This window comes from Xenopus laevis, chromosome 2L (genome assembly GCF_017654675.1).
Source record: "Xenopus laevis strain J_2021 chromosome 2L, Xenopus_laevis_v10.1, whole genome shotgun sequence".
Taxonomy (NCBI): Eukaryota; Metazoa; Chordata; class Amphibia; order Anura; family Pipidae; genus Xenopus; species Xenopus laevis.
In genome coordinates this window covers 131,236,661-131,245,193 of record NC_054373.1, presented here as the reverse complement: position 1 = coordinate 131,245,193, position 8,533 = coordinate 131,236,661, and positions in this window count along the sequence as shown.

Sequence of the window (8,533 nt, the reverse complement as noted above, 5' to 3'; positions counted from 1 at the left end):
CACCAATTTACACAATTCACACACCCTTTGGATCAGGGGTGCCCAAAAAGTAGATTGGATCTACCAATAGACCTTTAGCTGGTGATCAGTAAATCTCAAGTCATTGTCAACAAACAGCTTGTCGAAATCACCCTCCTGTTTCATTCTTTTCATTCAGATATTTATTACGTTTAAGTAACATAAGAAATAGTGGTTTGTTTAATAGAATAATATACATTTCCCCATAAATCAATATTTAAGTAATATTTTCCATGGAACATAATGCTAACAATGCTTTTATGGATGTAACAGTGGGAAATAATGACTAAAAGTAGACCTCATATTAGTAAAGTATGGCCACTCCTGCTTTGGATGAAGAACCATAAAGGACTAAATAAAACTTCTGATAATTAAGTATTATGTTTTGGATTTTTTTTCTCTCTACCAAACAGGGGTGTTCTGCATAGTATTTTTTTTAATTAATGTAGGGAAGTAGTGCAAAACCCTAGCTCTTATCCCTGTAAGGGCACAGGCAGAGATCCTGTGTCTGTGTGCTACAAGTTGTTACCTAGCAACCAGCTATTCTGTGATCTCAGTGCAGCAGGAAGTGACACAGAAGCTAGTGAGTGGCTGACAGGAAGAGGAAGACACAGATTCTGGAAGAAGAGAAAAGATAGGCAGAAAGAATCACATGGTCGACAGAGAGAGATTTATAGAGCTTCCGGTGAGCCCAGAGAGCTGAAATTTGGATCAGACTGGCACAGGGAAGCCAGATACTGTGCCTGAAGAGACAGAGAGCATAAAGGAATCCATACTGGAGGAGTAATCAGCTGGAGATTCCTATCTGAGCATCCAAATGGGCTGGTAGTCACACTGTATGTCTGAATGTGCTGGACTCGCCCGAAGAGAACTCTGTGAGGCATCTTAAGAGTATTTGGAATGAGTATCTTGTTTAAAGAGACAGTACCCTAAATAAGTGCTTGAAGATACAGAGACTGTTTTGTGGAAGGACATTAAAGGACTTTGCCTTCTTTAGTTAGCACAAGCAGGTTAGTTAGTGAGGCCCTACTCCCACCTGGTTAGAGTGAGATTTGTACTAGTTGGCCATTTAATTGTATTCAGTTTAACAAATACTGTGTGTGTTTTATTACTGTATTCCTAGTGGGACCATCCGTAGGTGCATTCCCAGATCCCAAGTGGAGGCACTGCGCTAGTAAGTACTAGGTACCCAGTCTCTCCCAATACCACTGCGGAGTGGCTCAGGTGTGTTGAAAGGGTTACATTAGATTTATTAATCTGTGTCCATGATAGTGGTACAGTATATAGGAATGCTTCCCAATTTCACATGCATAGGGTCTAGTAATGACTATAACTTGGGGTCATGCACATTTACATAGTTACATAGTTAAATCACTCACAACCCTACATACCTTCACATAAATTATATATACTCATATCTATACTAACTATTGAGTTTAGTATCACAATAGTCTTTGATATTGTGTCTGTGAAAGAAATCATCCAAGCCACTCTTAAAGGCATTAACAGAATCTGCCATTATACCATCACCCGGCAGTGCATTCCACAACCTCACTGTCCTCACGGTGAAGGACCACCTATGCTGTTTCAAATGAAAGTTCTTTTCTTCTAGTCTGAAGGGATGACCTCTGGTGCGGTGATCCTCTTTATGGGTAAAAAGGTCCCCTGCTATTTCTCTATAATGTCCTCTAATGTACTTGTAAAGTGTAATCATGTCCCCTCGCAAGCACATTTTTTCAGAGAAAACAACACCAACCTTGACAGTCTACCATCATAATTTAAGACTTCCATCCCTCCAACCAGTTTAGATGCACATCTTTGCACTCTCTCCAGCTCATTTATATCCCTCTTAAGGACTGGAGTCCAAAACTGCACTGCATACTCCAGGCGAAGCCTTACCAGGGAGCTATAAAGAGGCATAATTATGTTTTCATCCCTCGAGTTAATGCCCTTTTTTATGCGAAACAGAACTTCGCTTTAATAGCCAAAGAATTTGACAACGTGTTATCTACAAAAACCCCTAGATCATTCTCAGTTAAGGAAACTCCCAATACACTGCCATTTAGTGCATAACTTGCATTTAGATTATTTTTTCCAAATGCATAACCTTGCATTTATCAACATTGAACCTCATTTTCCAGTTTGCTGCCCAGTTTTCCAACTTAGACAAATCACTCTGCAAAGTGGCAGCATCCTGCATGGAACCTATAGTTCTGCACAATTTAGTATCACCTGCAAAATTAGAACCAGTACTTTCAATGCCCACCACCAGGTCAAAGCAGCATGTACAGAGCACTGCGGCACTCCAACAACAACATTGGTCCAATTAAAAAATGTTCTATTTACCACCAATCTTTGTAGTCTATCTTTTAGCCAATTCTCTATCCAGGTACAAATACTATGTTCCAGGCCAACTAAATGTTAGAGATGAGTTTGGTATTATTAGTTATTACAAGATCCAAAAGAGAGTTATTCCTAGTAGGTTCTTTAACGAGCTGGAATAAAAAGTTGTCATTCAGCATATTTACAAACCTACTAGCTTTTTCTGTCTTGGCAACCCCATTACCCCAGTCAATAATTGAAGTCACCCATAGTGATAACTTTACCTAGTTGTGAAGCCACTTCTATTTGTAAGAGTAGATGGGCTTCATACTCGTCACATATATGAGGTGGTTTATAGAAAACACCAACGATAATTTTCTTTGTACCCTTTTACCTAGTCAAAATCTCTACCCAGAGGGATTCCACACCCTCACCAGTGCCAGCAATGGTCATTTCTTTAGTGCATGACTTTAATTCTACCTCCATTCTTTTTAATCCCTCTGTCCCTCCTAAAAAGGGTGTAACCATTTAACATTTCATCCCACCAGGTCTCAGTGATACCAATTATATCATAATTTTTAGAGCATGCAATTAATTCTAGGTCTCCCATTTTACCCGACAAACGCCGTCCATTTGCCAGCATACATTTGAGGTTACTACTTTTTCTTTTGAAATTTGCATTACTTAGTGGAGAATTATATCTTAAGTTAGTATTAGTCTGTTATTCTTGTAACATAGGGACCTCTTTAGCAACTGTATGCCCAGCTAGCTGCCTCAACATCCTGCTGCTGTTCATTTCCTCCAAACTATCTGACTCTGCTAGGTCCTGCTTAGTGAGCAAGAGAATCCTTTCAAGATTGTCTATCGACCACAGTATTGCAAATTGTTGCTCTAGTGCTCTAACTCGAGTCTCCAAAGTGGTAATTTGCTCATAACCACGACATAGGTAAGCAGTTTGGATCTATTGTTCCAAATCTGCATACATATGGCAGACTGTGCACTGTGTCAGGCCTTCACTCTTGCTAGCGCTCATTATCCCAGTTACAGATCAAAACAAGAATAAAAAAATAAAAAAATTAGGGTTTATAACAAACTTTGAATCTCCTTTAGTCTGAAACTCCTGTGGTTGTAACTTCACTTACAGATCTCCCACTTAAAAAATCAGGCAAGTCAAAAAAAACCTGATGCTCAAAATTATTCGGACGTCCATTGATTTGAATGGACCAAATAGTCGTGTGTAAAAAAATTGTCGCTCACATTAAAATTGACGAGCATCAAAATTATTTTGCTGCCCATTGACTCCGGTGTGTTTCACAAATTTTTCGCCATTTAGCAAATTTTCCCGGAAAGCTGCAGATTTGCCCATCACTAATCAAGATGAAATCAGAAATGTGTGCTTTGCTAAAAATGCTCCTGAGTGGGAGAAATAATAGGTTATCTGAAAGCAGTTTCATTGTAAAGTGCTGGCTCTTTCTGAAAGCTCAGGAACAATAACCTGAGATGGCTGCATACACCTCAATATAAACTAAAAATGATTGCATTTATTGTTTAAATAATAAGATTTGAAATGGTAGAATGAATTATTTGCAATATACATAGGGGCCCATTTATTTGGCTCGAGTGAAGGATTAGAAGAAAAAATACTTCAAATTTTGAATGGTCGAATATGGCTACTTCGACCATCGAATAGGCTACTCCAACCTTCGACTACGACTTTGAATCCAATGATTTGAAGTAAAAATCATTCGACTATTCGACCATTCAATAGTCGAAGTACTGTCTCGTAAAAAAACTTTGACCCCCTAGTTCTCCACATAAAACCTACCGAGGCCAATGTTAGCCTATGGGGAAGGTCCCCATAGGCTTCCTAACAAATTTCTGATCGAAGGAAAATCCTTCGATTGATGGATTCGAAGGATTTAATTGCACGATCAAACGATTTTTCCTTCGATCGTTCGATCGTAGGAATAGCACTAAATCCTTCGACTTCGATATTCGAAGTCGAAGGATTTCAATTCGGCAGTCGAATATCGAGGGTTAATTAACCCTCGATATTCGACCCTAGGTAAATCTCCCCATAGTGTAAATTAGTAATAAAAACTATTATTTAAATATTTAGCTGATTTTATGTAGTGATGGGCGAATTTTTTCGCCTTGTTTCGCCAAAAAATGATGCCCATAGACTTGCATGGCGTTGTGCGTCAAAATAAAAAGACGCGCGTCAAAAAACATTTCGCTGGTGGCGAATTTTTGGCGAAACGAAACGGGTCAAATTCACCCATCCCTAATTTTATGTTCTATGTAATTAAGATCTGTAATACAATTACTCCGCCTGTGACTAATGACCTCTTTTGGACTTATAATGGGTCAGTTGCACATTATCCAAAAGCCTTGAACATTAGTGATGGGCGAATTTGCGCCGTTTCGCTTCGCCGAAAAATTCGCGAATTCCCGAAACGGCGAAAAATTCGCGAAACGGCGCCGGCGCCTCGTTTTTTCGGAAAAATTTTTTTTGACGCCGGCGAATTTTTGACGCGAATTTTCGCGGGCGTTTTGCGAATTTATTCGCTGGCGGCGAAACGCGCAAATTCGCCGCGAATTCGCGCCTGGCGAATAAATTCGCCCATCACTATTGAACATGTCTATTTTCCCTTCACAAAAAGTGATAGTTTTCTTTTGAAACTTAGGTTTATTCGTCTAATAAATACTTTTTCTTGGTTATGTAAATAAAAATAAGCACACGGTCTAATCCATTCATTTCCTTTTATGTATTCATTTTAGACTCTTCACAGAAATATGTGGGAGTTTCTCTTTAGGGAATTTCTTATTAAGGATTTGAGATGAGCTTACATTAAGCCAGTACACTTCTATTTTGATATCAGATTTAAAATCAAACATTTATCTGTAACATAAACTGTTGTAAATAAATAATAAATCAATAAAGTATATAGTGTAATAAAGATCAGTCTTATTTACCCGTATAGTATTCGAATGATGCAGTGTCCTTATTGGATGCGTTAGGATTATTGATTCCATTCTGTTACATTAAACAACATTAGCCTTCAGGTGCTTGACCTCTTTTATATCTGCACAGTATTTTAAATGACTTCTGAGCTCATTTTCAATTTTAATTTTAAAAATTAAACATAAATAAGAAAAATTCAACTCTTCAACAAACCAACAAGACTGCAACCTGTGTAAAAAATTACACAACCCTGGAAAGTGGTGGCAAAAACAATTTATGCAACCAAGATAGCCTAGGTAAACAAATGTCTTATTTTTTGCATTAAATAAAGTTTATAGTGGTTTTACTATACCTGTCTGTGAGATTTGTGAGTGCCTGGTGTATCTCCATAGTATAAACAAATGTCCGTATGCCCAGCTAGACGAATGAAAAAAGACCTGAGCTAATACAGGTCTTTCCTTACACTATCTTCTCTTACTGAGACCTATTTCCCCCTCGGGCTCTCAGTAGCTACCATCCAGCCCCAGAACTAGGGGTAGGCAGAAGAGGCAGCTGCCTATGGTGCAATGATTGGGGGGTGCTGGGCAGCTACCTCGTCTGCTAACCCCTAGACCAGACCTGGCACAAGATTTGTGCCCGTGAATGTTGCTGGTGCGCATGCAAGCTACTGCATCTCATACGAGTGCTGCTGATGCACATGCATGGGGATGGGGGGCGAGCTTGCTGGCTGGGCTGCCTAGGGCCCATAGTAGCACAAAGGAGACCTCTTTATAACACTAGACAGTGCCAAGAAGCCTATACATTTCGGCACTGTCCTAATACTTCTAATAAACTGGTTAGGAGATTATGAGGGACTCCTGGTAACATTTTATTCCTTATGCTTTGCATATTTATGTTCAATTTACGAATTGTATTTGAACAGTGATGAGTGACAGTTTCACTTTGCCAAAAAGTTGCAAAATGGCAAAAAATTGTGAAGTGAAACGCATTGAAGTCACTGGCCGTTTTTTTAACACACTCAACAATTTTTGCCACTCCAAATGCATTAAAGTCAATGGTAGTTTTTTCTTGTGGCAACTTTTTTGTCTCTGCAACTTTTTTGTTCAAATGCATTAAAGTCAACGGGCATTTTTTCTTATGGCTACTTCATTGTCCAAATTCTATAAAGTCAATGGGCATTTATTCTTATGGCTACTTTATTGTCCAAATGCAATAAAGTCAATGGGCACTTATTCTTATGGAGACTCATTTGTCCAAATGCATTAAAGTCGATGGGCATTTTTTCTTATGGCGACTTTTTTGTCTCAGCGACATTTTTATCTTAGCGACAGCGTTTTTCATGGTAAACTTTTGCTGCAGTTTTGCAAAAAAATTTGCAGGTGGCGAAATGCAGAATTTCATCATAAATCAATTACTGCCGAAAAAAATTGCTCATCGCTATATTTGAGTCATTAAAATTGGTTACTCTACGAAAGCGTGCAATTATACAGTTATGGTGTCTCTTTTTATGGAAGGTAAAACTGAAAATGCTAATAAAATGCTTACGAATGTTCATTTTTGTTTTCTTTATTAAGACAGGTCTAACTGAAAGAATGACAAACAACAACTATAAACTTATACAGCAAACTTTTCTTTCACTCTTTCATTCTTATTTTTGTAATAATAACTTGTAATAAAAATAACGTGAAAGCTATCTTAACATACAGATCTTTTTGATTACACTGACTTCATAAGTGTCATATTAAGCATCATTTATATAGCAGAAGTTCCACTGGTACACACAACATGATGGTACTGAACATCATTTTTCACTTTACCAGAATAAAATACAGCACTTTCATGCTTTAACACACAAGTTTGCAACCACAAAAGCTATACCCAAGTTTTTAAGAGCATCACGGCTGTCAGGGGCAGTTATTTTGAATGAAACCTGACAGTTGTGAGTTTAGCAAGAGAATGCATTTTATTGTTTAAAAGCATCCTTAACATTTAGCTTCTTGGACTGGCCTTAAGATTGTTTTTTTTAATTAACGTTCTGAGAAATGAAACAGTTGTGGTCAGGTTGATAGCTGGTATATATTAAGGACTGGTTTGTATTCATCCAGTCTGCAGAAAGGTGGATGTTGGTAGATGGGGTTTATTTTCTTCATATTTCTGGATGTATATGAGAATACAATGTTACAATTTTTATTTTAATAAAATTGGGAATGAGAAGCCATACATTGCATTTTGAGCAATTAAAAGTATATTGGAAAATAAGTTCTATGTAAAGACCTGGTTGCAAAAAATGTTGGATTTGTAGCTAAGCTTTGGTATCTCCTTCCTTCTGTCTGTCTGTTTGATATAATTTAAAGCAATATGCATCAGTTCTTTTTTTCTTTGTCTTTTTAACGTCAATATGAGCAATCAATAATTAATTCAATTAATAATTATTTTGACGGATGACTATAATTTTGTAAACTATGATTATAAAAGTCTTAGACCTAAGATTTACTTTTAAATGAACATATTCTCTTTTACTACAGTTTTTAAACTGAACAAATAGCAAGATCCCAAACATTCTTGCTTGTATTGATTTGTATTGTTGTATTCATGAAACAAATGAACACTACAGACATCATTGAGGAGAAGTGACATCATCTTGTTAAATTGAGAAGCATCAGTAATCGAAATAGACTTTACATGTGTTTAATTCCAATATATTATTTAATTACCTGTTTTATATTTTTATTCTGTTTCTGTTTTTTATAGCAGATTTAGGGGCATATTTATCAAAGTGTGAAATCAGAGGATTTTTAGAAGTATATTTATGAACTGGGCAAAGTTAGAGTGAAAACAATCCATATCTAGGTCATTTTGCTAAAATTACTTAAGCTCTGTGTGTGTTTTTTTTTCTGAAAACTATAAAACGTAGTTTTTGAAAACTATGAAAACATGAGGAAAAGGGTACAAGGGGATATATGGCATAGAGTGCAGTAGAAGAAGAGAGTGGGATCTTTACAATCAGCAACTTCACATGTCAGAATAATATTAATTACAAATGTATTGACAATGCAATTAATATTTAAGAAGAGGAGTTGAAATGAATTTACAGACAATATTTTTGAGCCGTATAAGCAAGATTACATTTTGAGGTGCAGCTTCTGTTAAAATAGATGAGCATGTAAGAAGAAAATATGGAACGAATTTGTAGTGTGCAGGTCTTTTAATTTTATTAGGATCACCTTC